Below are 25,536 nucleotides of genomic sequence, written 5' to 3'. Positions count from 1 at the left end.
GCTACAGACCCCCCACCATGCCCCAGGATTCCCACTCCTCATTTCTTGATACACTGGAAAGTATTAGGGTACAACCCAACACCCAAATGGCAATTTCAACTACCCTACCATTAACTGGGAAAACTACTCTTGTACCAACTCTTTTGCCCAACGTTTTCTGGAATTCATAAATTCCAGCGCCTTGGATCATCTTATTCACACCCCCACCAGAGGCAGCAATATCCTAGACCTGGTCATTACCAACATGGGCAACCGGTGTTCCACACCAGAGGTCAATTCCTCATTGGTCAGATCCGACCACAAGCTAATCACTCTAGACATCCACATCCCGCCCCCACCCCCAGTTAGGGAAACCACTGTAAAAAACTTCCCCAAAGCCAACTTCACACTTCTTAAGACAGAAGTGGCAAACTTCATGACGCCCATGCAGATGGACAATAGAGGTACGACTGCTGAATCCTACGCAAATGCACTTTATAAGCACTTACACGAGTGCATGGATCATGCTATCCCTAATAGAACCAAGATGCTATCCCCCAAAAAAAGGAAACCAATGTGGTGGTCATCTGCCATAAACAAACTCTACAACAGAAGAAAGAAACTGTTGCAAAAAAAGAGTAAAATCCCATAACTGGAGGGACTCCCTGGTCAACCTCAGTAAGAAACTGAGATTCCTCATAAAATCCTCCAAAGCTAGTTACGAAAACAAAATTGCCACTGACTCTAAAGACAACCACAAAGCATTCTATAGCTTTGTCAAGGATCTCAATGGCAACACTCAGATCTGCTCTGAGTTACAGCACAATGGCACTAAATATACAGAACCAACTGATATTGCCATCATCCTGGCAGATAGGTTCAGTGCTAACTTTACCCCCCTCTCACCCCCTAGAGGGCCCATCTCTATACCGGAACAATGCAAAGTTCCTGTAATCACGGCTGCACAGGTAAAAAACACACTCTCCAAAGTTAAGAACACAGCATCCATGGGACCTGATAATATCCCAGGCTGCGTTTTACACGAACTACAGAATGAACTGGCACCCTACCTAAGTACCATGTTCAATCATAGCCTCACCTCAGGCTTTGTGCTCACTGAATGGAGCACCGCAACGGTTATCCCACTCCAGAAAGGGGGAGCCACGACGGACCCCGGGAACTACCACCCCATTAGCCTGACGAGCCTGGTCTGCAAGGCCATGGAACGTATCATCGTGGAACTCATAAAGAAAGACATTGGTAATCTCCAAACTCTGGGCCCTACCCAGTTCGGATTTGTAAAAGGTAGATCATTTCTCCTAAACCTGATTGTCTTCTTTGAAGCAGTCACCAAAGCCATAGATGAGGGTAACATGATTCATACAGCTTATCTAGATATTGCCAAGGCTTTCGACACCATCCCCCACTCTGGAATTATAGATAAGCTCACTAAACTAGGTATAAATCCCTATGTCACAAGATGGGTTGCCAACTGGCTCATGGACAGAACCCACACTGTGAAAGTAGCAGACTCCAAATCTGACCAGACCAGTGACAAGTGGAGTACCACAGGGTTCAGTCCTGGGTCCTCTCCTGTTTGGTATCTACTTCTCTGAAGTACAGGCTAACACAGAAGGTCTTTGGCTAACAAAGTTTGCAGATGACTGCAAACTAGGAGCCATAATCAAAACTCCTAACGATGTGGACATACTACAAAAGGGCCTCACTGAGACAGATGCCTGGTGTCAAAGCCATGGCCTGAAGCTCAATGCCAAAAAGTGTATTGTCATCCCCTTTGGTAATAACTCTGTACCCATGAAATACCACATAGCTGGTAGTCTACTTAATGCCGAAAATGTGATGAGACCTTGGGACATAGGTGGACAGTAGTCTCTCCTTTGATCACATCGCCACAGTGGTCAGGAAGTCCTTCTACGTGGCTCAATTCATCACAAAAAGTTTCTCATCCAGAAAAAAAGAGGTCATTGTTCCCCTCTACTCATCACTCATTAGACCCATTATAGAGTACAACGCCCCTTTTCGTATGTACCTCACAAGACATCTACAACAATTGGAAAGGCCACAGAAATACCTCACAAAGAGGATTACTGGCCTCAAACAGATGCCCTACGCAGACTGTCTCAAAAAACTCCAGCTTTACTCTGTTGCATATCGCCTACTCAGAGGCGCTCTATGCCTAACATACAAAGCTATGTCAAACCCAGAGGTGTTGGACATGCTCCACTTAAAGAAATCCCAATCCCTCCGAGCTACACACTCTAGGGACCTAAACCTTGTCACCACAATAAACAGAACATGCTGGAGGAATAGATTCCTGTCCCAGAGACTTCCCATACTCTGGAACAGACTACCTATGTCAAACAGAGCTCCTCATTAGCACTCTTCAAGAAAAATCTTGATGATTGGATGGGAAATAGGAAATTCACCCCGGGGATCACTTCTGTGGCTCTGCTCGACAGGGGTACATGAAAATAATTTTCTTGGGTGGCAAAAGCCATGGTACATTTTTGGCTAGGCTTATATAGGCGCTAGGGCCAATAGCCTAGTACCTACCTATGAAAGAGTCACTTTGCTGACTATTTTGTCACAGGTACTGATGGGTGAATCAGGCAGCCCTTCATTGCTTTTCACTTTTTTCCTTGCTGCTCTTTTCATTCTTTCTCTGCATGTATGTAATACAGTTTTTACAGACTACTGCCAGCCAGCATACAGATGATTCATTTGCAATGCATCTCTAAGAAAAAAATAGTTTGTGTGTTGCAATAGATTGATTTGAAGAGTACATAGCATAAGCAAGTTATGATTGCCAACCTGATCCTAATTCTTCTTTTTTGCCTTACATGTAGCTTCTAATTAAGTTAGAATTTCCTTACAGAAAAATATTAACAGATATGAGAGTACCCTGCTGTGTTTAAACTGGGTTCCTCAAAAAATGTGAAATTTACCCAGTGTAAAAATAAAATGAGCTTTATTTATTAAACATAAAATAAATCAAGTGACTGAGCGCTTTTGCCCTACTTACAAATGAGCATCATCATCAGGATTAACAGGTGATTGAAATTATTTGTCCCATGTAAAGGGAGTTGATAGGGATGCATTGTAGTAGAGAAGATATCTTTGTAATGAGAAGAGTTTTAAGAAAACGGGCCAAAGGGAGGAGATAAAGCTCATGGGAGAAAAAGTGCTACAGAAAACATAGTATCTATTACATGATGGACCCCATATAATAAGGAAAGATAAAATTAATTGAATAGACAAGGGAAGTGGATGGAGCAAATGTAATGACAATGGTGCTAAGCTGACAAGACAAGACAAGCCCTGCTTAGAGTAGTTTGTAAAGGCAGAGATAAAGAGAGAGAAATATCAAATAAATCATTTCCATTGCCATCATTGCCCACCTGTCACCTCTGGCTATGGAAAAATGTATCCATAAAATGTATCCAACTCTTACATTACCTCTGTACAGTCTCTCAGTCTCCCCAGCCTGGATTCAGACCCCACTACCCCACACCCCATCCCTTCCTCATCCTTCTCTCAGACAGTAACAAAAGTAAAACAAAAATATAATAGCCTCAATGCCCTATTTTCTTGACCCCAAGGCATTTGACATGGTATGGTAAAAACTCAACTTTTCACACTAAAAAACTCTCACCAGATAACCTGTAATAATACACTGGGATCTGAGTAGGATTCATTGTCTGCAACAACCTGTGGGGGTTATGGATCCATCGGATCCCCGAACGGCATGGTTTACCAACTATGGATCGAGCTCTCAGCTCACCTGAGGAGAGACCTGAGATCACGGCGAGGTATCCAGGAGGCACTCAAGGCCTACATCTGCACTCCTGGCTTTTGGGACAGCCCCCCTGGGACAGCCAGCCCTATGCCCCAAGTTGTTCTTCCTTTGCAGGGAGTCTTGGAGGGAGCCGAGGATGCCCCCCTGAAACATACCCCCCGCAAGGAGGCTGCAAAAAGCTTCAGTCTCTCAGTCTTGACGGACACGGGTCTCACAGAAGCGGAGGAAAAGATCCTTGGGAGGAATGCCCATGAGACATCATGGAAATGCTCCCATGCTGGGTGGTCTGTCTAAGGGTCAAGTCTTCCTCGAAGTCGGGCAGTCCGTGAGAAGTGGAGGCATTTTACCTCTGTCTGCCTACCTGCCGTGTCCTCCCCCTCCCCCCCCCATTACCACCAGGGCTGAAGGAACCGACACGGTGGGACCCAATCCCAAAAGGAAAAACCGCCGGCCGACAGGTATTCCCCCGACCGTGGCCCTATGCCCATTGGGGTAAAGGATCCCATGTTGATGGGCGCGGCTGCTGCCCAAGAGGAAACTTGCAGGAGAGTCCCTCAGTCCATCCCCATCCTGGACAACAAAAGTCGCACCATTCATCACCTCTTACGGTGGTCTCTCATACTCATAGGTAGGAAGTGGCATCCGCGCACGTGGGGGAACTCCTTGTTGCTTTCTTTTCTCCTCTCCTCTCACACGCATAGTTTTTTTTTGTTTTTCTAATACCTCCTCGGAGGGTACCCAAGAGACGCTCTGGTGCAACCACTCCACGGTCAAAGTACAATTCTTCTCATTATCATATTGGTCATGAACTCCAGTCATATGTCTCATGACAAATTGTGAATTGTGTGAGTACTTTTTTCCTTTTCTTTCCTGTAACTTTCCTAGCAGCTCCTCCTTAACCTTTCTCTTTCCTCCTTGGGCCCTCCACCTCCCCCCCTCCTCCTGCCCGCTTCCCATGCTACGGTAGATCTGAAATTTTATCTTTCAAGGCTTTTTTTTATTTTTTAAGCCAAGAGCCAAGAGAGTCTCTGAACTATCAGCCAAATCTCCTTAACCTCCTACTTGGTTGGTCTTTCATCTGTACCTGTATACCCACCAACCAACTTCTTTTTCTTCCTCTGTAGCTTCTTGAAGCACATTAATCCAAATCCCCTAACCTTTTTGTTTTCTTTCCTAAAAATCAAACAAGGTGAATACAAGCTTCATTCCTTAGATGTTCAGGCAACTTTTATTTATCTAACCTAGGACGGCTGGGTCATAGCAATCCGACCAGTTGTTTATTTAATTTGTAGTCTCATTATCTAGCTGGATTTCACAGTGCATCTGGCTTATCAAGCTTCTGAAAGGCCGAGACCGGGAGGGGGTGTGCATGCCCATTCAACCCGGGTCAGTCTCTACCCTCAGGGCTTTTAAGGCTAGGATTCCCTCTAATGATATTTTGTGCAGCAGCCACTTGGGCTTCATCTCATACCTTTATTTCATGATTCAGGTAGGGGACTCTGCTCCACAGACAGGCAGACAATGAAATTCAAATCTTAGAAGTTAGGTGTTTTAGAAGTTATGTAATGTTCCATCTGAGTAGGGTATATCATGTGTCATGCAACTTTCCTCATCTCCTCCTCCCCCTGGCCTTTTTTCAGTTTCCTGCATAATATGTAGTCGGGAGAGAGCAGGGCATTATGAGTGAGGCTGAGGAGAGCTCGATCCATAGCTGGTAAACCAGAGTATATCCAGATGGAGCGTTATGGTGAGTACATAAGCCTCAGGCGAACGCATCACTCCTCCTGCCAGTCACCTCCTGGTCCTGCCTCAGTGCCACATACTTTCCCTCTGCTTCCATCTCCATTCATTAACTCCATCCATATATCATCTTGCAAAATTACATCCACACCATGGATCATGACTCTATCCTCTTCAATCTGCCTCCTGATAGACCTACAGACCTTATCCCAAAAATACTTTGAAAAAGTAAAAACTGGTTACTGACTGGCTGCTAAACTAAAAAATAAAAAAAAAAAAACTTTCTAACTTCCACCCCTAAAAAAAACTTAGAAAGTCCCACACCATCACCACTACATCCAACCATGGCACCATAATTTCTCCAGAAGCTAATACAAAAACTTTCCAAGCTAATAGTTGACAATAACCTAAAGTTGTTGACTCACATTGATTAAAAATGCATTACAGAATCAATAAGAAGCTTGAGTCATATATAGGATTAAGTCATGGATCCCCCCATTTTGCTAACAGTGATTGCCCTAACACATTCTACTTCATCAACTCTTTTTTATGCAATCAAATTTATACAAAACAAAAGTAATACAAACCTCCCTCATAACAAACAAATAATCAAACAATACTGCGCCGGATTTGCCATCAGTTCAGCATATACAACACACCACTGTCTTAACCTACTTATCCCTAGGCACGATCTCCTCCTACCCTCTCAACCACTCTGTATCAGTTCAAGTCCTCTAGCAGCAAAAACAAAAAACTAAACCAAATACTAAAAAATATAATCACCCAAACAGCAACTTACCCAACTCTGATACTAACCTGGTTCAAACTACAAAAAACAAAAAAAATCAAAACTTATCATTATTTTGCAAAATTATTGGCAAAATCTGAACCTACTCCCAGCTGAACTTACTGCAGCAGCTGAACTTTACAGTTCATTCCTTAATCCAATCTAAAAACAAAACAAACCTAAAAAAAACTCTGCCTGCCCACAAACCCAAACCCTGACTAACACAATTCATTCTATTCTCTTTTTCTCTTTCTACTTACTAAAACAGTCTTATAAAAGTCTGAAACATTCACTATCTCACTTTAATGTATTGTACTACTAAAACTACTACTAAGCTACTTACCTTGTACTACTAAAACTGTTTATAATAAGATAATTAATAAGATAATTGTAAATATTGTATTTTCCAATAAACTGTGAACATGTATTTATATATTATATGTGTAAAAAAAAAAAAAAACTCAAGTCTTCTGTATCTATGCATATGTGGAGCTTTTCTCCCCGGGCCTCCGATGAAAATGCACCTGTAACCAGCCGGACTCTCTCTATTAACAAATGTAAAATAAATAAATAAACCCCTTGTTGTTGTGCATGAGGAAATGTGATCTGATAGGGCAGCACAGCTGGGTGAAATGTGTAGTAACATTTCCAGTCTAGTAACATCTTCATAATTCTGCAAGTGCCATTAGATACAATCAAAGGAAAGCTGTGATTTAAATGTTAATGAGTGGCAAAGAGGAAATACTGTACGGAGAAAAATGATTGAAATGCTATTATCATCAACTGTATATTGGGGAAACAATGGGGCTCTTGTCCTGCTTGTAAAATATTGTACCACGGTAGTATTGCTGTTCTGGTAGCAGGAGCAACTTACAGATTAAATAGTTTTGTTTACAATCAGGAGTGTAGGGCACTTCATGCTGTTTCCTCCATCCATGGATAGACAGTTTTCCCAACATCAGTTTGGTAGTCTCTAGGGTGCTAAAAGAACAGGTACTTCGTATTATCGCAACCAGATTTATAAAGTGCGATAATGTATCTATTTTTGTCAGAAACACGTTGCCTGACCTAAAAAGGGGTCTGTAAAGATGTTGCCAGCAGTTTGTCACAGTGGGAGCGAGGCAGGCAGAGCAGAAATGTTGTAAGTTTGTACTTCTGGTTGATGCGGCTCATTTCTTCCGCAACTCCACAGTGGTCCACATCCTTGCAATTCCTGCATTCTTCATTACCCTGTTAGCTACGGGAAATTGACTCAGGAAATGCACACTGAGGTTTTCGGGGGCAGTAGTCAGCAAAAGTGAAGGTGCCTGTAAGGAGCAGTGAATAACAGCTCATTGCTTGCTCGGGGAGTGATATGGCTTTCTTCGCAGTGGCAGACTGTTTTAAAAAGGTCGCATTCTTGCTTATGGATCGTGACCATTTCCAATGAACAGGATTGTATGTGTACTAACACTTTGAAATAAATGGGTTTGGTTGCTTTTTAAGGATGGAACAGCTGTTTTCAAGTCCTTTGTCATACACAGATAGTAAATATACAGTTACAGAGAAAAGAGGCAGGGACTGTTGTCAGTAAAACTCCACCAACAGAACCACACTTTTAAATCAGTACTTCTGAGTCACAACTGCATTAACGTGCCTTCTGAGAGTCTGAACTGTAAACAGGGGTATGTAACAAATCAGATACTTGCAAAAGGACCATTCTAAAAAAGGGGGTCAGTTTATGTTAACGAGCCATGGTCCTGACTCCTTGTGTGGTTGGAAACGTGGTGACAGACAAGCAGCAGTCAGGTGTGTAGGTCGGCCGAGGACATTACCAGGCAAGAGGAATTCTGCTGTTATTTCGCTTCCTGTGTGCAAAATTTTCTGACACTATAATACTTAAACATTTTACACACCCCTTGATAGGTGAACATACATGCTCTTTCTTGACAAACTGCTGGCGACATCTTTACAGACCCGTTTTTAGGTCAGGCAACATGTTTCTGCCGAAAATAGACAAATTATCGCACTTTATAAATCTGGTTGCAATAATACGTAAGTACCAAAGAACATTAGTGATCTGCCTCTGGGTCAAGAGTTCCAGAAGTGGGACTTCCAATATGGTGTCACAAGTGTAGAATATGTCCTGCATAGTATCCTGCCCAGAAGAGAAGAAAACATTGTATTATGGAAGAAATATAACAAATTTCACTCTAACTCTTCTTTTTGGAAGTATAAACCAAAGAAGTTTAAAAATAAAGAAAATAAGAAAGTAGTGCAATAACTACTGTGCAGCCAATAACTAAGATTGCTCAGATGCCCTTTATGGAGGGTGAGGCCTGTAGCCATAATTCATTTGCTCCTGAGGAAAAGGAGTCTTTAAACTTGATTTTCAATGAATTGAAAAAAAAAAAAGAAAAATATATATGAGCAACCAGAGTGAAGTTCCATGAGTTTGAGATCATTTTGACCAAACACAGTAATGCAGTGCAGTCACATATAGAATGAGGAGTGGAATGTGTAGTTGGCCATTCTGGAGGCAAGACCCGAGTCAGTAGAAAAGAAGTTGGTTGACCAGGGGATCATAGCAAAAGGAAACACACAAGATCTGCTGTGGTGCCTGATGAAGAACTAGGGAACAATTGTATACACTGTATGAAAGTGGAGCAGACAAATCAGACAGGCTTATTGGAGAATGATAGAGAATGGAATGTGTGCACTGAATGTTTATCTTTGATAGACAGCTTTGTTTTTGTAACACTTTTATTAAATTGTCACTTAAGACATAGGCAAGCATCCTTGCTAGGCAGCTTTAGTGTAAACAGCCATACACTGCTTTAGTCAGACGAGAGACTTTTTTCATAAAGGAGAAAATTCTGTCTTGTCTATAGAGGCCTGTTAAGTGTCGTAGTATGAATACATCAAAAACTTTTGTTGAACACAACTATTCATTTTCTAAAAGAAAAAATAATAACTTGAATAAACTACCAAAAGCACGGAGAAGAAAAAAGAAACCACTTAGCCGGTAAAATGAACTGCACGCAGTGAAAATAGTCTAGATTTATAATTTACTCACAAATAAATACTCTCTAGAGCCTTGGGAAACACAGCCTTCTTGGAGTCCATACGAAAAATATAAGAAACAGACACAGTTCTTAAATACACAAATCATCTAAAACAAGTATTTAATTAAAAAATCAGAACTCTACAGTTTATGAAGGGGCTTTCCAAGTACATTCTTTTTTTAAGCCCCTAGGGGTCAATGTATCAAATTTAAGAATAAAGATTGTCTCCCTAAACAGTAATTTATTTTTAAGGCAACAGCATCCCTTTCAACAACCTGTTCTAAAGTGCATGCTTTTAAATCAGAAAACACCCCAGCATGAACAGATTAAAATGCATAGCCACTGGATTCTCAACATTTTTATTTTTTTATATCTCTGATATGCTCCTGCAGTCTCAACTTAAAAATCATTTTAGTTTCTCCTATATAGAAGAGACTGCACGGGCAAGAAATAACATATACTACCCCGTTTGTTGTACAGGTGTGCGGTGCTAAGGGGCAAAACTTTACCCCATTAATTGTATCAAAAAATCTCACCACATATTTACATATAGAGCAATTTCCACATGGATTAGTCCCACATACATCAAGTGTTCTACCTAAATTTGCACTAGGAGGGACATACAAATTATGCACCACCATGCCCCTAACATTTCTGCCTCTTTTATATGATATTAAGGGGTGTTTATACACATGTTAATGCTATTTTTCCTTTGAGGAGGAAAGCTCAGTAATATTTAATAATATTTACTATTTCTTTCCTACAAACATTAAAACTAGTAACAAAATAAACTCTTTTATCCCCACTCTTAACTATTCCATTTGCCTTAAAATTATCATTTCTTCTAATTTCACATTCATCCCTTTCTGAATTAAATAACTTCTTTAACGACTGTATTATCAACTCTTCACTATAACCCCTTTATTTAAAAACAGTGCATGTACATATTATTTCATCCTGTAACACTTCAGGGCTACTACATAACCTACTGACCCTTAAAAGTCCATTGTATGGTAAAGCATATAACACATGTGAAGGATGACAACTTTTACTATTAAGAAAATGTGCAATATCATCAAATTTCCTATAGAAGAATAACCTATTTTCCCCTGCAGTTAATCTGTGTAAAGTTAAGAGGCTTTACTTTAAATGTTTGCATCTCATTTTTTTTAAAAAAATGTTCCTTTCAATAGGAGTGACACCTTGTTTGCATTCCACAAAGGCAGTAAAGATATTGCAGGACTTTCAGTGGGGGCATGAAAAATTGGAGGAAATAACCAGGGATAATCAGCAAATAAAGGAAAAGGGGTGGGAACATGGTATAATAGCTACTTTTTGAAAATGGTCCTCAGAGGGAAGCCAGCACCATCAGTGGGGAAGCATTCTAGTAATCTATATAATGAGGACCTACAGTGACTGAGTGTGTATGGAAAGACACCTTTTGATGTCTGGGCTTTACTGTATTTTACTGAATAACTTCCCCAGATAAACCAAAAGAAGCAATGTTCTTGTTACTCGGGTCCTTTTTCCTTAAGAAACTTGCTGGCATTCCCTGCTCCCAGTTACCCAGATTCCAAGTTCCTGTATTTCAGAGAGGACAGTAGATATATTTATTTTTATAATGCAGCAGGAATTGAGGAATTGCTAGATTTTTACCTGATTCTGAGATGAAATCTGAGCTTGTCCATAACTTGGATGGTTGTTCAAAGATTTGTTGCCTGTTCCCCCACTCACTATTTGGCTGACTCACTAGCTAGATCTGTGGCATTTACCATACTGTTAAGGAGACGTATATTGTTATATACATCTGGGCTCTCCAGGTGAGATGCAACATGACCTGCAAAATATTATTCTATTCCGCCACCAGTTTGTTTGGCAGGCCGTTTAAGGAGGCTGCCTTTACCTGAAATAGGGTGGGGGGTAGGAGATCATCTCTCTATATTAAAGCACAGAAGCTGAGGCACCTAGTTTAAAATGGTGCAATGGTCATTTTAATCCTTGGGTCAGTCAAAGTCTGGGTTCCTCACAGATTGTTAATCCACAAAGGTGTTTGTCAGGTGTCTCTTCCACCATTCAGTCCACCTCTATCCATTCACACGTCATTATTACCATCAAGGTAAGACAGATAGACTCTGGGTCATAGTTAGCATCAGGTTTCAGACCTAGGTAATGACATAACTGCTTCTGCCTATTGCTTTACTAATCAAATTCTGTCACATGTAAACAAAGACGTGTGTAGGTGCAGTATTTGTGGATGTTAAGTATATCCTTCAGACAGCAGATTATCACATTCTCCTTCAGAAATTGACTTGCTGTGGATTTTCTGAGGATGTAATTTCATGGCTTAGTACCTGTCTGCTGAACCAAACCTTGTCCTTGGTGTTAAGCAGCTACATACTCACAGATGCCAGCATCCCATCAAAAGGTGCATCTCAAGGGATTGATAACACAAGTTATAATCTAAGAAGTAAAAACATCAAACCCAAAGGATGTATTAATGAAAATCCACAAAATAACATCCACAGAAGGCACTCCAGTTGAAGAAATATTTATTTAGTGCTTTCGTCCAAAGACTTCACCAGAATAAAATGACAAAATGTCAACCAGTCTTATATACTGTTCTACACATTCAATTATACAATCAATTGAAAAATCAAACAATTACTATCTAAAAACTTCAGCAAAGCAACTTTAAAGCACCATTACATAATATGACACATACACTTACAAAAAGCATTTAATGCACATGCTATAATTGATTTCAGGATGCTTATCTGCTTGTAGCCTACGTTGCCAAAAAGCTTCTCTCCTGAAAGCATTTTTTATAATACACAAACACAACCAGAAACCACTCAACAGGGTAAAGCATCCTTAAATCCAAAATGAGTATTATTTATAAACCATAAAATAAGGAACACAAACACGGCTAAAAAATTCACTTCAATAAAACAAAATTGTATAAAAACATGAAACGGATAAGTACTTTTCACGCCATAAAGAGGTACTTCCTCAGATCCTAAAGCAATCACAGTCATGGTTACATAAGTTCAAAGATTCAACAAATAAACAGATGCAAAATACATAGCTGGTCTTTCAACAAATGACACTTCAGTCAAATGTAACCTATCAAAAAACAGCAGGATGTGTTTAAACAAATACAATGGAGAAACAGCACCCAGTCACTAAAAGTAGCTGCAGTCCAATCATACTGTCCAACAGGGCAAACATTGTGCGAACCTCCAGTAAAAAAAACTTAAAATAAAAACTTACAGGGCATAACCCAAGTAAAGGCTATCTAAGACACTCAACGATTACACAATCTACTGAACAAATCTCTTAGCTTAAAAGAGGGGAGTAAATCAAAAAGCAGTCTCATTGGCACATAAACAATGAATTGTCATTGGCTTATATCAGAAGCTCAATTCCCAATGGACTAAACCTCACAGGTAGGGTAGCATAAACAAACAAAAGGGTGTAATTAATTTAAGGCATTCGCCCAATAATTAAACACAATGCCTGACCCAATCACTTCATCTGAAAAGGGGGCATGATTTCAGATGCGACTTCACTGGTACATGATCAATCAGGTCCCATCCCTTATTCACCCTTAACAGAATAATCCATTTCAGCTCATTTTCCTCAGTATTATTCCTAATGTATCCTTCTCTAAGAGTAATCAATGTTAACCGTAAAACTAAAATCACAAAAGAGTGTGAACTCCCACAATGAAGCACGTCTCGCTAATGCTTTCCCATTATTGGAAAACCTTATATCTAATAAATGTTCACTGACTCTTTCCTTCAGCAATTGGTCTGGTTTTTCAACATAAAAACAAGGACAATGTACACACCTATCCAAATACACTAAATGTTTGGAATTACAATCAGAAAATAAAGTGAAATGAAAAATCGTCCCTGTAGTTGGATGGGCAAAAAAGTTCACATTGGTCTCAATAAATCTATACCAGTTGCAGTTCTTACACATAAATGTCCCTTGACAACATGAATGTAGCCCACTTTTATTACCTAGATTATGCTTGAAACAAGGCTGGGGTTTAAAAACTTTGTATTCTTAAAAAGGAACTTTGGTCTCGGACCAACCAACTCTTTAATCTTTTCATCTGCCAACAAAAGATTCCAGTTGTTTTTAAGCACTTCACAAATCTCATTTACATTAGATAAGTAAAAAGGAGAAAACCAACATGACATAAGTTGGAGTTAGTAGGACTCGTTGCTGTCTGACTGAACATTTCTGAAAAATATGGTTTGGCTCGTCCTCGCCTCTCCAAACTTAAAGCAGCCAAGCAATCATTCATCTCTGAAGAAGAGTATCCCCTATCCTTTAACTTATTTCTAAACTTAGATAAATGATGAAGTCTTTGGACAAAAATGCTAAATATCTTTTTCCTTGACTGGAGTGCCTTCTGTGGATGTTATTTTGTCGACCTAAGAGGTCATGACAACACCCATTTGGTAAAGAAAATGTCAAATACTTGTCCAGTATTTTTACTAGTAAACTGGCATATTTTCATTACTTTCTGCAGTGGGTACAATGACTACAGGGAAAACATCCTTTAAGATGGTCCCCCATGAGAGTCGTTTGTATGGAATCACCCTTGCATCTCCATCCATGTTTATAATGATTTAAATGTGACCCCAAGTTCTTACCTCTCCTAAAGGAAAAATGACATCTGTCATCCAAAAAATTGGAAAGTTTAGCATCTGCTAAAAGGATGTTCCAGTGTCTGCGAACGCTATTAAGTAAAATATCAGTGTTCCTTCTGTATGTAGTGGCCAGTTGAATGGTGGAGTCCTTGGCCAGGGACTTGTCTCTATATCTCAAAAGGCCCTTCCTTGGTATTCCCCCAATATAACTTCCTCAGGCACAAAGCCTGAGGTGAGGCTATGATTGAACATGGTGCTTAGGTGGGGTGCCAGTTCATTCTGTAGTTCATGTAGAACGCAGCCTGGGATGTTGTCAGGTCCCATGGATGCTGTGTTCTTGGCTTTGGAGAGTGTGGTTTTTACCTGTGCAGCAGTGATTACAGGAACTTTGCATTCTTCCAGTATAGAGATGGGCCCTTTAGGGAGTGAGAAGGGGGCAAAGTTAGCACTGAACCCATCTGCCAGGATGTTGGCAATATCAGTTGGTTCTGTATATTTAATGCCATTGTGCTGTGACTCAGAGCAGATCTGAGTGTTGCCATTGAGATTCTTGACATAGCTATAGAATGCTTTGTGGTTGTCTTTAGAATCAGTGGCAATTTTGTTTTCGTAAGTAGCTTTGGAGGATTTTATGAGGCATCTCAGCTTCTTACTGAGGCTGACCAGGGAGTTCCTCCAATCATGGGATTTTACTCTTTTTTTTGCAACAGTTTCTTTCTTCTGTTGTAGAGTTTATTATGGCAGGGGACCACCAGATTGGCTTCCTTTTTTTGGAGGATAGCATCTTGGTTCTGTTAGGGATAGCACGATCCATGCACTTGTGTAAGTGCTTATAAAGTGCATTTGTATTGGATTCAGCAGTCGTACCTCTATTGTCCGTCTGCATGCGTGTCGTGAAGTTTGTCACTTCTGTCTTAAGAAGCGTGAAGTTGGCTTTGGAGAAATTTTTTTACGGTGGTTTCCCTAATGGGGGGTGGGGGAAGAGTATTTTTAGCTTTTCTCTGTGTACTCAACTTCAGAGCACAATCCACAGTCTAAAAGCAATCAGTTGCATGTGTTGTAGTTTTGTAAATGCATGTATATGTCTAGCAGTTTGGAACTGTCTTGTTGATAGGAGCTGAAAACCACCCTATGATATCTATATGTTCAGGGCACAGTTTCGCTGTGTACATCTACCAGTTATACTAATGACTGATACTTAGTGCATGCTGAAATATTTATTGAATTCCTAATGTGCTCTTTAATTTGATTCTAGATGCCTAGCATATTTCCTTGAATTAGTGTTGCATCAGCTGTATCTTTTATCTGTGCTGTGGCACAATGAACACTGTTTGCAGTATATATATATATATATATATATATATATATATATATATACATATATGCTTTCTAGTATTGTTATCTGACGCACACACACACACACACACACACACACACACACACACACACACTGCTGCAATGAATTTAAAATTAATCTGACAATATTGTACTATTTTCAGTTTTCATTTACTGTTATGCAGTGCACTTTTGCCATGTGACCCAGGTCATGGTTGAAAGTGATCCTTGGACTAGTCCAGTTTTCTGGTTAACAAAGGTAAAATAAATAAACATCCTCAGGGCTCATTAAGAGTTATCCCAGTGCATTGCCTTCATACGTGTATATTTTGACTCTGCAGTACATCTCATGTTCTCCTTGACAGTTTTGCTTCATTCATAGTGCGTTCTTCTTCTGGAATGAATTCCAGGTGGGGAGTTATATTAAATTCTTGGTCTGCCTTTAGAAACCATTACAATACTTTCTGATGCCAAGGTGAGAATTAGAATTAACCAATGGTCCTCAGTTCTAGTGAAATCAGCAGTGCTGCACCAATCTTTCCAGAAGTATGCTTTTCTCCCCTTCTGAACCATACCTAATTTTGACAGCAGATGCTTCTCTGATGAAGTGAGGGAAGACACTAGGAAGTCAGGCTGTTGGTTTGTGGCAAAGTCTAAGTGTCAGATTGTTCAAAATGAAGGCATTTTATAGTGCATTGCTAACATATGCCTGGAATCCCAATTTCTGTCTTGGGAGAGGGCAGTTTTCTTGTGAGACTACTATATTTCAGGAGAATGCAGTACAACTGAGGGTTTACTCCCAAAAAGAAAAAGTCAGTAACTGAGTTATGTGTGGAAGCAAAATTTCACTCAAAGATTTTCATGGTATCTTTTTTTGCCTTGGCTAGGCACATGATTTGGTGCCTTCCACCCAGAGGACAATCCATCATCAACATTAATCTCTTCAGATTTCATTCAAAAAGTAAAAAAGGCACATGCCTGGCTTCAAGCCACTATGGCATTGGCTAAGGCTTCTGCAGCTCCCCTTCAAGGAAAAAGGCATTCCAAAAAAGGAGAAGGTTGAAAAACTGAGGTTGCAGCCACTGACGCAGGTTTCCTTAGGTCTGGTGATACCACGTGAGATGAGACCCTTTTGCAAACCCCAGTCACAAGAGTTTTTCTGCCAAGGCCTCTGGTGAAAGGGATTCACAGGCACCCAAGCCTTCAGGTTCTTGTATGCCCACCCTACTAATGTTCTTGAGATCCCTGTATCAGCAGAAGACCCTTTGGAATCAAAAGCATATATAACCATTTTGGAAGGGGAAGGCAGGAAACCCAAGATTTTTGTTTGTGAGGAGGTTCCTGAGGACTGCACTGAAGTCTCAGTCCTTCACCTGAGGCCTTACAGGGGGCATTTTCTGATACCATGATGCACAAATCACCTGAGATTGATCAGGAGCAGCCTAGCCAGGCTCAGGTTAGACCAGGTAGTGCCTCAGCCTAGCCCCCCCCCCCCACAGGGTTTCTTCAGATTCTCTTGCTCAGCTGGCAGAAAGTTTTATGTTATTTCTCAGATCTGACACACACATAGTGCCTGTTTCCCCTTCAAAAAAGAAAAGGGTAAATCCTTCCCAAGAGGAATCAGACTCCCCTGATGTGGTAGCAGATGAGTTAGTGTACATGGGTAAGCTGAGATCTTAGACTCAAGCACAAAAGACACCCTGTCCCTCTGTGTAACTACCAGAGGACTTCTCCTTCTGAGACACCCTTCACTGGATGAAGGATACCTTCCTTCACACAAAGTAACACAGGCTAAAATCCACTGATCCAAACACGAAAAATTATTTAAAACATGAAACAAAGTAAGTGCTTTCATCTGGTCTATATTACCAGACTTCTTCAGATCTACCACATCAGTGAATTTCAGCCTGTGTTACTTTGTATGAAGGATACCTTCCAGTGGGGAATCTAAGGAATACTTAAGAGATATAGGGCTTACATGGATATGCCTGAACCTAGGTGTGTAGCAGTTCCTCCTGTGCTAGATGTCCTGGAAGCTGTGTGTCCCTTACCCTACTCCCAGGAAGTATAGGAATCCTTTGGTGGATCCAGATGTGGTATCCCTGGATCATAGTAATGGAGCAGCCTCAGCTCTTACCAGGAACCATATTTCAAACAATAAGGAGGGCATAGCACTGGACAGATTTAATAAGAAAGTTTACACTGCTGATATCCTTTTCTTTAGAACCCTAATATGGCAGTCTCACCTACTTTTCTACCTAGAAACCCTGTTTGAGCAAATAAGGACAAATTAATGAAGACAACTTCCAAAATGGCTGCACACTAATCAAAAGCATAATTTCATCTCTCCCAATGTGAAAGCAGAAACTGGGAAACAACAGCCAGTGATATTGTCAGCTGATATTGCCTGAATGCCGGCAAAGAAAAAAATTAGAGAACTTGAAAGAAAATCAACCAGAAAAGGTGAAGAGAAAACACTGTCAGGGACGAATCCTGAAGCTCTTCATCAAAAAAACAGTTCAAGGTCCATAGCTGGTATAAAAGATGGCTTCTAGTAATTTAGAGGGAAAACCATCAAATGTCCTTGAAATTGATTAAATTAAATTAAATATTGAAGAAGTATATCAACTCAAATAACAAAAGGATAGAAAAAATGGAAGAAGCTTTAAATAGGTATTCAGATGAGCTAATAAAATTTCAAAAATCAGAGGTTGAAATGAAGAAAATGCTGTTCTGAGTATGAGTATGTTCAAGAAGAGATCTTCCAAAAAATGGTAGAGTTAGAGGACAAATCACTCTGAGAAAACCTGAGAATCTGAAGTAGTTTACTTCATTTGGTCTTCAACCTGTGGGTTTCTGATCCATATCAGATCTGACATGGCCGCATTTTCCAGCTATGGATCCAAGCACCTCCCCTTATCCATAATGCCTCCCTGTCTCCCTTCTCCCTTCAGATCTCATTTGCCGCTAGCTTTGGTACAAGTGTGGTTCCGAGCTCCAGTTTAGTGGGTCGCGTAAGTGTGTGAAAACTTTTATATTTATATTCTGCTTTCTACTTTATATCTTCTTTCCTCCCCACGTCTGCGTCGGACAAAAAAAAAAAAAACTTTCCTTCTCTTTTACTTTACCTTTCTCTATAGAGCTCGTGTGTGTGTGTGTGTGTGTGTGTGTGTGTGTGTGTGTGTGTGTGTGTGTGTGTGTGTGTGTGTGTTTGTGTCTGGGCCTGGTTTGGGCATGGTAGAAGCCCCTAAAGCAGGCTTCAGAAAATGCACAGAGTGTGGTCATAAGCTATCTCCAGTGGATGGCCACACTCTGTGCGTGGTATGCCTGGGTGCAGACCACCTCAATCCCCCTGTCCTGTTTGCACTGGGTTCAACCACAGAGCACTTAAGGACAGGTGGGACAAGCTTATCCTTAAAGGTCTGCTTCCCTGTTCAGGGACAACAGTTCTTTCTTCCCCCGCAGGGGGGTCAGCGGCTGCTGCATCTTCTTCCTCTTCCCCGGCCTGTGGGACTCGTACTTCCACCAAGAGTTCCAGGGAATTAGACAAGTCCAAAAAAGACCATTCTCGCAAGCAGTCCCCCGACCGTGTGTCACAGGCGGGTCCGCCACTCAAAGTGAGGCCTCTACTAGGCCTGGGTCTTCTCCACTATGTTCACCTAGATTTTCTCCTGAGCCTGAGGAAACGCGTAGCCAGTCCCCTGCTAGGTCTTCTCCCTGCTGGCTTTCCCTACCAGTTTCGGTGGCGTCATTCTGCTCCGCCCGGAGCTTCAGTGAAGCAGAGATGGACAAGATGATGCAGAGGTTTATCCGCACACAGATCTAGATGGGGGTCTTGCCGGTACCCTCTCCCTCTCGAGGGGGCTCCTTGCAACCTTTTTTCTGACCAATAATTCCTTCTCTGATCCAACCGGCGGTTTTGGAGTTTTTGGATCCGAGGACCCTCGGGGTCAAAGGGTTGGCGCCAATAATACCATGTACCTTGACACCAGATGTCACCTTGAGCTTGTCAGATCTGACTGTATCGGATCCGAGCTCTCAGAGCCGTAGCCTCGGGCTCGGATATGAGGGGGTGCTCTCTGCTCTGAGTGCTTAGCAGCATCCCATTTAGCATCTCGGCTCTGACTCCCCTGTTGAGTCAGGGGGGAATGACCCCTGTTAGTACTTCCCAGGAGGTTCATTCCCCCCTCAGCATTTGACATGGTGGAGAGGGTTCTCTCGGTTTTGAGACCTCTGACCATCTCATCTTCGGATTCCGTCCAGATCCCCTTGGCTCTGAGTGCGGTTCTGACAGTTTTGCTGTCTGAGGGACAGCCCTTGGTCGCAATGCCCCAGGAAGTTCCGCCAATGGAACAGCAAAAGGTTTGTGAGTCCTCCCCAGAGAGTCCCCCTGAGGAGGTGCTTCACAAACAAATGTGTAAGAGGAGGCACTTGGACTCTCCCCCAGAGTCCCTCACCCCACGCAATGGGAGGAAGCAGCTCTAGAAATAAGAAAGCTGCTGAAGAAAGGAGTCATCCAACCAGTCCCCCTAGACCAGTCCAGATCTGGCATTTATTCCAGGTTCTTTTTAGTGCCAAAGAAAATGGGGGACCTCAGACCAATTTTGCATCTGTCCACATTGAACCTGTCAGTAGCCAAGGTGAAGTTCCAGATGGTCACTCTTCAGTCTATTCTGCCCTTTCTGCAGGCCAAAGACTGGATGTGCTTGATTGATCTCTAGGATGCATATCATAACATCAAGATGGGCAGGCGCTCCCGGTGGTTTCTTCAGTTCCGGCTGGAAGCCAATCATTATCAGTACAGAGCCCATCCCTTTGGTCTCACCACAGCCCCAAGGTGTTTACCCAAGGTGATGGCGGTTGTAGCGGCTCACCTGAGGTTGCAGGGTATTCAGGTCTTTCCTTACCTGGACGATTGGCTCTTTGCTGCCCCTTCAAAGCATCTACTCTGCCAAGCCACGGATTACTTCATTCGGCTAGCGAACAAACTGGACATCACCATCTATCTGAACAAATCTGATTCCGGACTTTATCGGGGCTTGGCTGGACACTATTCAAATGAGGGTATTCCTCATTTCAGACAGGATACACAATCTAAGATTACATGTGTTGCACATTCTTCATGCACAAGTACCGACAGTCGAAGCAGTCCTAAGGGTGTTGGGCTTCATGGCAGACACAATCAATCTCCTGCCGATGGCTCTTCTTCATATGAGAGTTCTTCAGTGGACGCTTGTGGTCCAGTGGTCCCTGTTAGATCTTCCTCTGTCCTTTCCTGTGAGAATCTCAAGAGTATGCAAGGATTCCCTTTGGTGGTGGATTGAATCCCCAGATCTCCTCAAGGGACATTCCTTTCACCCTGCCTTTCATGAAACCACAGTGACCACGGACGCCTCCCAGCTGGTGTGTGGGGGGGCACTGCTTGGGAAGGACAGTCCAAGGCACATGGTCCCCTTCCGAGACCAGTTTGCATATCAACGTACTAGAGATGAAAGCGGTCCTTCTGGTGTTGCAGGCTTTCATGCTTATCTTCCTCTAGGGACGATTGCTATTCAGACAGACAATATGTCAGTGGTCTGGTACATCAACAAATAAGGGGGAACCAAATCTTATCCCCTCTGTCGAGAAGCCATGTGATTGTGGGAATGGGCGATCTCTACCAGCTGCTTTCTAGTACCAACGCACATTCCTGGGCGGTCCAACATTCTAGCGGACAGACTCAGCAGATCTATCCTGATGCCTTACGAGTGGTCTCTGAATCCTTCAGTAGCGGGACAGATTTTCTAAGGTGGGGTTGTCCTTGCTGTGATCTCTTCTCATCTCCTTCCAACGTGAAATGCAGAGAGTTTTTTGCTCTTAACCCCCCCCCCCCCGCAGGGGGAAGCACCCAGAGACGCACTGGTTCATGCTTGGCCTCCTGGTCTCCTTTATGCTTATCCTCCACTTCCTCTCATGTCAAAGTTTCTTCAGAAAGCTCGAAGGCTGAGGAGCACTGTGATCCTCATTGCCCCATTCTGGCCTCACTAGGTTTGGTTTCCCTTACTGTGGTCTCATCTGGTAGTTCCTCCATGGACGTTGGATCCAGTTATGGATCTACTTTCTCATCCCTCAGGGATCCCTCACCCAAATCTGGACAGTCTGAAGCTCATGGCTTGGCTGCTCCAGTTCCCATGATTATTAGGACTCCCAGATTGTCATCCCCTGATAAGTCCATTTTGGTAGCGGCTCACAAATCTTCTACCAGAAAGGTTTATCGTAGTAAATGAAATGTTTCTCTATACGGGCCACTCAACGGGCCTTGGATTCTTTAATGCACCTCTTTCGGCAGTCTTAGATTTTCTGGCAAGTATTTTTCATCAGGATGCCAGTTCCTCTACAGTTAGTCCAACTGGCAGCTATTTCTAATTTCCATGTGGGGATGAATATGTCTTCCTTGGCTTCTTCCAAATTTTGTAAGACTTTCCTTAAAGGTGCCTTTCTTTTTAGACCCCCGGTTAAGGACCCTACGCCTCTGTGGGATCTTACCTTAGTGTTACAGGGATTAGTTTCTGTGCCCTTTGAACCTGCAGCTTCACCTGATTTGCAATTTTTAACCTGGCAAACTGCCTTCTTGGTTGCCATTACCTCAGCTAGAAGAGTGTCAGAGCTTCAGGCTCTCTTTATCAAAATGTCTTACATGATCTTTCACAAAGACAGAGTGTCGCTGCACACTAATCCAGCTTTCCTTTCTAAGGTGGCCTCGGAAGCAAATATTAATCAGACTATCATTTTACCAGTTTTTTCCCTAACTTCCAAAACAAAGGGGACAAACCTTTTCGTAAATCGGATCAGCTGTTCGTGTCTTATGCTTAACCCTTCTTAGGCAAGTCAGTTTCCAAGGTAACTATTGCTCGCTGGATTTCCCAATGTATTGTTCGAGCCTATGCTGTGAAAGGCATGTCTCTGGTGGGACAAGTGAAGGCACATTCTACTCGATCTTTGGCTACATTAGCTGCCTTCTGTTCTAGGGTGTCTCTGGATGATAACTCTTCAGCAGCCACTTGGTCCTCATCTCATACTTTTATTTCACATTACAAGCTGGATATTGTGTCTAGGAACAGAGCATCCTTTGGCTCTGCGGTGCTCCGGAACACATTACAAGCTGGATATTGTGTCTAGGAACAGAGCATCCTTTGGCTCTGTGGTGCTCCGGAACATCCTTCCATGAGGGCCATCCAGGAGTTTTTGGTAGCTGGGGACTCTGTCCCACAGGTTGAAGACCAAATGAAGTAAACTACTTCAGATAAAGAAGTTATATACTCACAATAACGTTTCATCTGAATAGTTGTACTTCATTTGTCTTCAACCTTTCTCCCCTCCTTCCCCCTGACCTTATCATTTGTTCAGTCTTCATATACCTTTTTATAACTTGTGAGGTCTTTGGCCCAATCTAGGCCCGAGAGTTTGTAGTGGCTCATGTTTATCATAAGATGATGTTGGGTCAGGTGTCTGATACTACTTAGGCAGCAAACTCGATCTGAAGGGAGAAGGGGATGGGGGACGGGGGCATTATGAGTAAGGGAAGGAGCTTGGAGCTCGGATCCATAGCTGGAAAATGCGGCCGTGTCAGATCCAATGTGGATCCAAAACCCACAGGTTGAAGACAAATGAACTACAGCTACTCAGATGGAATGTTATGGTGAATACATAACTTCTTTTTTCTGCTGTACCAGAGAAAATGGAAGGAGCAGACTATATTCATTTTATGAAAGCACAGATGAGTTACTGAATTGGTATTCCAGTGCAGGATTTGTTAATTGACAGGGCATATAATTTGTGTACTTTAAAATTGGCCATGAGAAAGTAGCCAAGACATATATTCGTAAAGATGCAATCATACCAGCAGATGAAGTTGATCCAGACAAAACTGTGGCAGAAGGGCAAAATATTAACAACTGGAGACAATATAGGGTTTGTGGAAAATGATTAGTCATTGTACACCAGGCAGAAAACAAGCAAATTTATCCCAGCAATCAGGGAATGTCAAGAGGCAGGTTTGAAATACAAGCTGCTGTATCCAGCTGTCTTCAGAATACTTTTCCTGGAGGATCAAAGTAATTTTTGATACAGTGCAGGCTAAGGGGGAAGTAGAAAATTTTCTTCAATAAGGGCTAATCCATCAAACAGAAATAGGATATGCTTCTCATTCTTGTGATGGTAAAGCTGATAGAGAGATTTTGCCAGTGAAACCTTTCCCAGCGTTCCAAAGGAAAATGCTTTTGAGACAAAAAAAAAGGGGGCATTGGACTTGACTAGAATTGGGAGAACATTGGACTTGAATTGGAGTTTGGGACTGGAAGGAGATGAACAGGAAAAAGACCGGCAGCACTGAAATTACTGAAGAAATGTGACTGTAAGACATCGGTTACATTTGTGAAATATTGCTTTACAAGAAAAAATGGTGGAGAAAGATTGGATTTTTGTTGACTTTGTTAAACTTGTAGGGGGACTAACTGGCAAATACTCCACTCTTTGTTATTAATGTTTGGAAGGACACTAAAAATAAAAAATAAAAAAGGAGGGAGAAAGACAATTGTTGCTTGTAACAATGTTTGTATAAGTAATTTTATGATATAATTTGCATATTTGATGTACTCCTCATTCTTCCTCATGATAGGGTCTCGTATCCGATCCTCTGATCTGTCTCGGCCACATTCTCCAGACTTGGATCTGACTCTGGAGCTCCTCTGTTACCCATAATGCACTACACCCACCCAAGTACCTCAGATCTCATTTGCCACTTCAGCTTCCACACCTGGATCTGTGTGCTCTCGAGCTGTGGTCACCATTTTAACCACTAAATTAATCGCTAAGTGCAAGTGTTTCCTTATCCCTTTTGTCTCACAAATATAGGTAGTTATAGATAGTTATAGCTAGTGGTTCTCTCTCTTTACCTTAGAATGTTAATTTGTTTTTGGCAGGCTTTTATGCCAGTTCTCTGGTTGAGTCATATCTGACAAACCCTCCCTGGAGTTCAAACACTGCATTTCTTGTGGACATAAGATCCCCAATCAAGATGCCCACAAAGAGTGCATGTTTTGTTTAGGCGCTGACCACTTGAAAGCTGATTGTGAAATCTGTGCATCTTTCAATCCATGAGTGCTCGCAGATAGGCGTAATACATTAATCTTAAGTGGTCTTCTTCCATCTTTGGCTCCTGAGGCTCAGACCCTCTCTTTGGCTTCAGCTTCTTTTTCTAAAGAAAAAGAAGCAAAAAAGAGGTCTCTCCCTGCCTCTTTGAGAGATCCTCTGGAACTGAAGTCCAAAACTAAGAAAACTTCAGATCCAACCCCCCCTTGGAACTAAAGAAAGTGCATACCCTGTCTGGATACAGAAGCATCCACAAATCCAGGGGAAGTAATAACATTGTCACCTCCTTAACCATTGGCTCCGGTGTCGGATCCCATGACTCTGGATCAGAGAGCTTGGAGCAAGTCTCCTAGCCATTCTATAAAGTCCAAACACTTCCGACCCCCCCCCTTGTTGGCTTCTTCCAGCTCCTCTAGAAGCTGGTCTGAGGCAGACATGAGCAGGATGATGAGGAGATTCCTCAAGACCCAGATTCAGATGGGGCTAGTGTCTGCTCCATCCCCTGTTGGATCCCCGAGCTACCCAGGCCATATCATCAGGACAACTTCTCCGATCCAACCCTTGGCTTCCGAGTTGTGGGTTTCAGGACTCCTGAGTGTGTTGGGAAGCTTCCTTCCTCAATGCAGCTGGTACCCCTGATAAGCCCTGTTTCTATCCCCTCGGAGTAGAGCAGATCTCGGAGCTGAGGTGTCAGCTGGGTCAGGAGGAGTGGGATCAGCTCCGTCCTTGTCAGAGCCGTCCCTTCCCTTTGGCGTCCGATTCCCACTTGAGGTCATGGATCTGTTGAGTCCCAGCCACCTGCTCTTTGTGGCTTCAGCTTCAGGAGAGGTGAAGAGAGCCTCTCCCAGTCAGTTGGCCTTTCAAATAGTGGAGAGGGTTTTCTCCCAAGGCAGAGAATCGTCACCTCATGTTTCGCAACTCACCTTTGTACCCACTTCGGGTTGGGGCCTCGAGCCTCTTCATTCTGTCCTGTGTCAGTGCATCCTGAGCAGTGTCCAGGATCTCCCTACCCAGGAGGGATCTCCTTCTTCCAATAGTTTC

General features: G+C 42.3%; 1 protein-coding gene across 1 annotated transcript in view; it reads left to right on the top strand.

The window, feature by feature from the left end:
• Positions 1 to 25,536, top strand: part of ABCC10 (ATP binding cassette subfamily C member 10) — a 1,243,619-nt gene that overhangs the window by 1,163,037 nt on the left and 55,046 nt on the right. The window lies entirely within an intron of this gene.

Source organism: Protopterus annectens, chromosome 1.part0, assembly GCF_019279795.1.
Source record: "Protopterus annectens isolate FY-2018-M chromosome 1.part0, PAN1.0, whole genome shotgun sequence".
In the NCBI taxonomy this organism is placed as follows: domain Eukaryota; kingdom Metazoa; phylum Chordata; order Ceratodontiformes; family Protopteridae; genus Protopterus; species Protopterus annectens.
This window is presented reverse-complemented; position numbering and strand designations above follow the sequence as displayed.